Genomic DNA, 8117 nt, shown 5'->3' on the forward strand with positions numbered 1-8117 from the left:
GTGGTCTAAGGGTAAAGAAGGAGAAAAGGTTGGCAGCACTCCCTAGGATTTCACCTTTCTGGAGGCAGCAGAGAAGGGAAGGGTGTGACAGACCCAAAATGGCTGATGACAAAAAGTCCAATGTCAGTCACAGTATGTCAAACAAACAAACAAACAAACAAACAAACAGAGAGAGAGAGAGAGACAGCAAGGAAATCAGCTTGTCTTTATGCTGAAATAAAAGTAAGCCTGCTTAAAACTGAATTTGATAGAAGAGGATCATAAAGTCTGAGCATGGATGACTGCTTTGGAGAAGGAGTAAAGTTGAAGATGGTGCCAAGGTGACGAGAAGCAAAGACATTAAAATCTGATGCCAGGCTGAAAAAGCGGCAGTTAAACACTCTTGTTGCTCTTCCAGTGAACCTGAGTTGGGTTCCCAGCATCCACCCTGGGCAGCTCATAACCACCTGTAACTCTAGCTTTGGAGACCCTGACTCCCACTTATAGCCTCTGCAGGCACCCGCACACAAGTGGTGTGCACACACAAACAGAATATGCAGATACCCCAAAAAATTTAATTTAAAAATATCTGATGCTACTGACCCCAGGAGAAGAAAATAGCCCCAAAAGACGAGAAGATTTAGAATAGATACCTAAGAGGCGGGGAAGCTGGGTCACATAGTAGACCTACTTATGTGAAACCTCCTTATTGGCTTCCATAGTGACTGATTTACATTCCAAGCAGTAATATATTCAGGTTCCCTGTTGCCCATATCCTCACCAGCATTTGTTGTTACTTGTTTTCTTGAGGACCACCATTCCAACTTGGGTAAGTTGGAATTTTCAGTGTGATTTTTATTTGTATTTCTTCCATGGATAGTGAAGTTAAGCATCATTTTCATGTTTATTGGCCCTTGTGCTTTGTTTTTGGAGAACTATGACAATATGCTAATTTTATTAGCCCATTAGTGGGTTGCATTGTTTGATGGGTAGTTACATTGTTTTCTGAGTTCTTTGTATACTCTAGATTCATCTGCTCTGTCAGATATGCAGCTAGCAAAGTTTCCCCCATTCTGTAGGCTGTTTCTTCACTATGCAAGTTACCATCTCACAAAGATACTTGCACATAAATATTTTTTTCTGGCAGTGTAGCTAGGTGTTCATCAGCAGAGGAGCACATAAAGTTATAGTTTATGTGCACAGTGGAATGCTTTTCAGATGGGAGGAGTGAAGTGATGGCATTCCTGAGAAAATGGATACAACTGGAAGAAATCATGTTATTCCTGTTAAGTCACTCTCAGAAAGACAGCACTTTTTCTCTCATTTGGGGGCCATGGATCTTATACATGCACATAAAATGCTAATGTAGCGATGACATAAAAGTGGAAATGACACTATCTTGGAACAAAGAGGACTAATGAGAGGAAGGAAGAGAAAGGAGAGGATAAGGGAGCTCAGGAGGGGATATCACCAAGTATATCATAAACTTGCTTGGAAAAGACTTTACATAACCCAAATTAATCAATTTTTAAAAGGGGAGACACTCGATTTGAGTACCAAAAGAATATATCCTGGCATTTGGAATCACTACTAGTGCAGGACTGTACAAGACTAAGGTATGAAAAAAAATGTTCAGGAAAGATAATGAGATGACTCAGGGCATGACTTAGTGAAGATCCATCTGGACAAAGGCAAGTTTTACAAAAAACAAAAACAAGCAAACAAAAAAAGCATTTAGTTTGGGGGTTACTTTCAGTTTCAGGGACTGAATCCATGACCATTACGGCAAGAATCATGACAGAGGCAAGCAGGCATAGCTCTGGAGCAGTAGCTGGGATCCTACATCTGATTCCCTTGAGAAAGGCAGAATGACAGAGACTGTGTCTGATATGGGCTTTGTAAACCTCAAAGCCCACCCTCAGTGTCAAACCCTTTCAAAAAAGACCATTCCTCCTAGATAGTTCACAAACTGAAAACCAATGATTCAAATATATGAGCCTGTGGGGGCCATTCTTATTGAAATTACCACAGTGGATAAAAGTTTGTCAGCCAAACATCACCCTAAGTTTGATCTCTGGAATCTACTTACATGGAGGAAAGAGAGAACAGACTCTTCAAATTGTTCCCCAGCACCCCCACATGAGCACTGGCATGCTCACACAAATTAAACAAATAAATAAGAAGTCAAGGATTTGGGGTGGTGATAACTTCTGCTGAGTCATGCAAGGTTGCAAACAGAAAACTACAACTGCCCAAATGCCTGTCATGAGCAGGGAACAGAGTAACACTAGGTGATAGCCTGGTCTTGCTTTGCTTATCAAGCTGACAGGCTAATCTCAGTGTAGGCAATTATATTAATGCTTTTAAACTCCCCCCCCAAACGATTTATTTTTATCATTTTCAGTTATGTATGTGCATTTGAGTATAGGTGCCTGTGGAAGTCAGAAGCCTCAGGCTGCCCTGGAACTGAAGTTACAGGTAGTTGTGAGCTGCTGGGAACCGAATTCGAATCCTCTGCTAGAGCAGCTGTCACCCAATGAGCCTTCAGTGACCAGAAGAGTATCCATGGAGGCAATGCTGTCAAGTAAGCTCAGTTGGATTCCTGAAGTCTGTGGCCCAAGGCTTGGATGGAGTTCCTTGAGCATGGGCTGAGATCCATGGTGTCTTTAGATATCATTATGTCTCACATGCTGGCTATATTTATAAAACATAATTGTAACTACATCTGGAACCTTTACATAAGAAATTAAGGTTGACTTGCATGCCAGATCGATTTATATTCCTTGATAAGATGGCAAAGCAAAGATTTATTTTACTTTGCACTCTTACAACTAAGATTATTATTCATACTTTATTTTTGCAAATTGGTGGTAACCCAACTGCAGTCAAATCAAAGAGCTCACATGCCAAGTTTTGGTCTGAACAAGTTTTGTATCCAATACACACTTGGCCACAAAAATGAAGAGATAGAACAGTCGAAAAGAAAATGTCTCCCTTAGTCTGAGGCTAAAAACAGATATGAGTAGGGTACTTATGGAGTGTGGCTAGTTAATATCTGGTAACCCCCGATGTACTTCACTGTCTATTTGTGATTTACCCCTCATGTTTAATATCAGCAGCTGTTCAGTAACATGGTGAACTGCATGGAACAAAATTTATAGATATCCAAGACAAAGCCAGAAAATTACTCTATTCTTGGCATTCGTCCTTCCTGGGAAAGCACTACATATTTTCTTTCTCTTGATGCTGTGTTTAATAAAATTATGTGATTGGTTAGATTTAGGTTGAGCTGAGTGTGTTTTGTTTTCTTTCTTTATGACTCAGTGACAAAAAAGAAACACAAAACCTTCTGCCGGCTTTAATCAGGAAACCCTGGTTTTATTTTATTTTATTTTATTTTTCTGTGTAATTTGAACAAAAAAAAATGAGAAAATATCCTCAAAAGGATTCATGTTCATAGTGGTAAGTGGAAGTTGAGAAAGAATGGTGAAGAAAGTAGATTAATCCAGCATAGTTTCCACTCCTGGCATTTTATCTGACTGATGCTGCTCTTCCTTTCGAACCACTCTTTTCTGAGGTGTAACCTCATGGTCCAAAGAAAAAATATCCATCTTTCTGACCACTGGGGCTCAACATACTGAAAGCCACTGCTGTAAACATCTTAGAAAAGCTGATGAAGATGAAGCTATGTTCCCATTATTAACAGCCACGATTTAGACTCCATATATTTCTGACTCCATCCACACTTGTCATGGAGGAATTCTAGAACCCTTGCCGAAAAAGTGGAATCTTGCTGAATTTCCAAAGTCAACCAGGGTAGGGAATAAGAAGGAAGAGTGAACTTATCTGCCCGGGATTCAGCCAAAGGAGTCTAGGCTCCAAAGATGTTTCCTAAGTTTTAGAAACTTACAAACATTTAAAAATATTTATTTATTTGTTTGTTTGTTTCTTTTAGTGTATGAGTGTTTTTCTGCATAGAAGTATGTGTACCATGTGTATGCAGGGAATGCTGAAGCCAGAAGAGTTCATCAGGTTTCCTGGAACTGGAGTCATAGATGACTGTGAGCCACCAGGTGGGTGCTGGGAAACTGGGCCTGTTTCCTGCAAGAGCACAAGTGCTGTTCAGTGTTGAGGCATCTCCCCAGCCCCAGTTTTAGAAACGTTTAATTTGTGATAAACCCATCCTAGCAAAGTCATGTGCACGTCATGCAGTATTCCTACCACACTCTCAGATGCATGACAGACTGGTACCTTTAATGAACATGGACACGCGTTGTCCTAAGATCTGAAGAGAGTCTATGAGCTGAAAGGACAATACATTTCATTACTGTTTTACAGCAGGGATCCACATGTCACAGGAGCCAAATGATTCCCCCCCCCCCAAGCCACTTGGCGTGTGCATCAGAAAACTTTGGGATTTTTTTTCCTTAGTCATTTAAATATTGTGTAATTATTACTCAAGCTTCTGATTCACACAAGGAGTCATAAAACTAGAAACTGTAGCTGAGATTTTTCTGATTTCTAAATTTTGCGAAAACAGAATACAAACATGACTAAATAGGAAAAGACTTACAATACACCCTATTAGGTGAGGAGGAGGAGACAGCTGGACTGTTCGATTCACATCTGCATTAGTCAGAGTTCTTGAGAAAAAACAGAATCAATGGGATTCTGAAAAATCTCCAGAGTCTGGATCCAGTTTGAGGCTGAGGACTGGGAGGGATCCACAGAAACAGAAAGTAACTGTGGATCTCAGTTCCAAGACGTCCAGAAGTGAAAGGGTTTCTCTCCTCCATAAAGACTGGCAGGCAGTATTCCACCGTGTAAACGCATCCACACTTTCTGTATCCATTCCTCCGTTGAGGAACACCCAGGCTGTTTCCAGACTCTGGCTATTACGAATAGAGCTGCTACTAACATGGTTGAGCAAATTCGCCTTATTGAATGGTGGGGCATCTTTTGGGTATGTGCCTAGAAGTGGTATAGCTGGATCTTGGGGAAGCACTATTCCTAATTTTCTGAGAAAGAGCCAGATTGATTTCCAAAGTGGTTTTACAAGGCTACATTCCTACCAAAAATACAAGAAAAATCATGAAATTTGCAGGCAAATGGTGGGAACTAGAAAAGATCTCACTCATCCTGAGTGAGATAACACAGAAACAGGAAAACACATATAATATATACTCACAAGTGGATATTGGCCCTATAATATAGGATAAACATCCTAAAATCTATAGCCTTAAAGAAGCTAAACAACAAGGAGGACCCTATGGAAGATGCTTAATCCTCATTCAGAAGGGCAAACAAGATAGACATTGGAAGTAGAAGACAAGGAACAGGAGAGGAGCCTTCCACAGAGGACCTCTGAAAGACTCTACCCACCAGGGTATCGAAGGAGATAATGAGACTCATAGCCAAACTTTGGGCAGAGTGCTGGAATACTGATGGAAGAAAAGGGAGAAAGAAAGACCTGGAGGGGACAGGAACTCTATAAGGAGACCAACAGAGCCAAAATACCTGGGCCCAGGGGGCCTACAGAGACCAATACCCCAACTAAGAACCATGCATGGAGAGGACCTAGACCCCCTGTTCAAAGGAAGCCCATTGGCTGCTCAGTATCCAAGTGGGTTTCCTAGTAAGGGGTAGAGGGCCTGTCTTTGAAATTAACTCAGTGGCCGACTCTTTGATCACCTCTCCCTTGTGGGGTCTGGGTACAGCCTTGCCAGGCCACAGAAGATGATGCAGCTAGAGTTGATGAGATTTGATAAGCTGTGGTCAAATAGAAGGAGAGGAAGCCCTCCCTTATCAGGGGACTAAGGAAAGGGAATAGGGGGAGAAGATGGGGAATGGGTGGGACTGGGAGAAGATGCAGGGGGGATACAAAGTGAATAAATTATAATGAATAAATATATAAATAAAATTAAATTTTAAACAAAAGACTGGCAAGCAGGAGCAATCTATTTTTTTGGCGAAAAACTCAGCATCTTCCATATATGTCTTTGATTTGCTACAGGAGACTTTATGAGCTGTGATGCAAATCTGCCTAGTCAAATGCTAATCTCATCCAAACTCCCTGCTGAAGACATTTGTAGAACAATGTTTGACTGAATTCTTTGGTGCTCTGTGGCCCAACCAAGTTGATCTATTGACTTAACCCCTCATTATTCTCATCTTCTGACCTTACACATCATCCCCACCTTACACATACACCATGTATAATATGCAAATAAGGAAACAAAAATGCCATACTCCTGCCTCAGGCTACAACTATCTTGTGTATAATTTTAAAATAAAATTCTTTCCTCAGAAGATAATGCGAAGTCTTTGGTTGTTCTTTTATTCTCTCCTTAATTCCCCATTAGAATGTAATGTTCTGAATTGTGTCCACCACACTACATTTATATATGAAAACCTTAGCTCAAGGTGATTTTATTTGGAGACAGGGCCTTTAAGCAGGTCATTAAGATCAAATGGAAGCATAAGGAGAAAGCCTTAGCCCTATAAGATTGGCTTTCTTAAAGGAAGAAGCAGTAGGAACCTAGTTCTGTAGGAGCAGAGAGAAAGGTGGCTACATGGGGATATACCCAGAAGATAGCCCTTCACACAAAGAGAGGCCTCACCAGGATATAATCCCCTGGGACTTGATCTGGAATTTCAGGCCTCCACAACTGGACAAATAAGAATGAATGTCTGCTCTTTAAAATACCAACTCTATTATGACCTTCTGAGCCAAGAGGAAGGCTTGAGGTGTTTGCTATGGCCTCAGAAAAGGAATTTTAGTTTTAAAACATCGGTGCAATGGTGAGCAGTTGCTCGACTTTTTTTTCTCTCCAATTTACAAGCTAGACATACATCTGAAGTGTATTTCTTCTTTTAAAAAAAAATATCAACCAGATGACAAATTTTCCTGATGTTTTGAGAGTTGGATCATAAATTCCTCAATGTCTTTGGGGGAAGGTTCCATTTTATGGTTTCAAAACAGTATGGGGAAGTTGCCAGTAGCAGGGGGTGGCTGAAAAAGAATAAACAAGCAGTTTTTGAGCACTGTGATACTGTGATTAATCTCAATTGTCAAGTTTGTGAAATCTAGAAACATCTGGGAAACAGGCCACTTAGCGTGGAAGTGATGGATTATCTTGATTAGGTGGGAAGAAAAGCCCACTCTGGGTGGGACCGTCCTCAGGGCTGGGATCCTGGGTTGTATATTCTAAAAAGCAGAGAGTGGAGCAATGTGAAATGACAACAGGCATTCATTCTCTCTGTTTCTTAACTTTGCCACCATGAACTATAGCTTTGAAATATGAGCCAAAATAAGACTTTTCATAGCTTTTGTCACAGATATTTTATCAAAGCAACAGGGGAAGAAACGAAAATAAGTACCTACTGTTTACTGAGCCCTAGAGAGACAGTAGGCAGAAGGTATGTGTAGTCATATTTTAGTGAGGGCCTAGGCTACATGGTGGGTTTAAAGTATTGCTCCCTATGAATCCTCAGGATTGTTGAAACATGAGATTGATTTTCAAAAGCTTGCATGATTCTATAATACAATACAGCCGCACATATCGCCCTCACTGGAAGACAATTTTCCCTTACTGAAGAAGCTCTCATTTTCACTTAGCTCTTGGACTATTAACAAAGGTGGCAGACACCATGACCTCCTTGCATATTATGGTCTCAAAGGTCTCAAGTTGAAAGCAAGAAGAGAAGAAAATACAAGCTCTCCTGATGACTTCGAGTCTGCGCTCACTTTCGTGCCTGTGTGCCTGTGTGTGTGTGTACATACACATGAGCATGCATGCAGGCTTTAATTAATTCTACATAACCTACTTTCAGAGCTAAAATGTCTGATAGGTCCTTATTTGTAAATGTTTTCTGTTCTTTGGGTAACACTTTTTGAATAAAGCTCCTGAAATATTTTTATTGTTAATATAACATCATAACATCTTAAGTCCTAAAGAAACACCAAACAGACGGTGGTATGGAGCAATATTAAATTTCAACTTATATTTTTAAAGCTTCAGTGGTCATAGATTCTATGATGACCTGTGAAAGTGTGAAACTATTTCTAAATTCCCTGGAAAGGTGCAGGTTAGATCTGCTCATTGATGTTGCAGACATCCCGGGGAAAAACCAGGGGT

Source organism: Meriones unguiculatus, chromosome 16, assembly GCF_030254825.1.
Source record: "Meriones unguiculatus strain TT.TT164.6M chromosome 16, Bangor_MerUng_6.1, whole genome shotgun sequence".
NCBI classification, from domain to species: Eukaryota; Metazoa; Chordata; class Mammalia; order Rodentia; family Muridae; genus Meriones; species Meriones unguiculatus.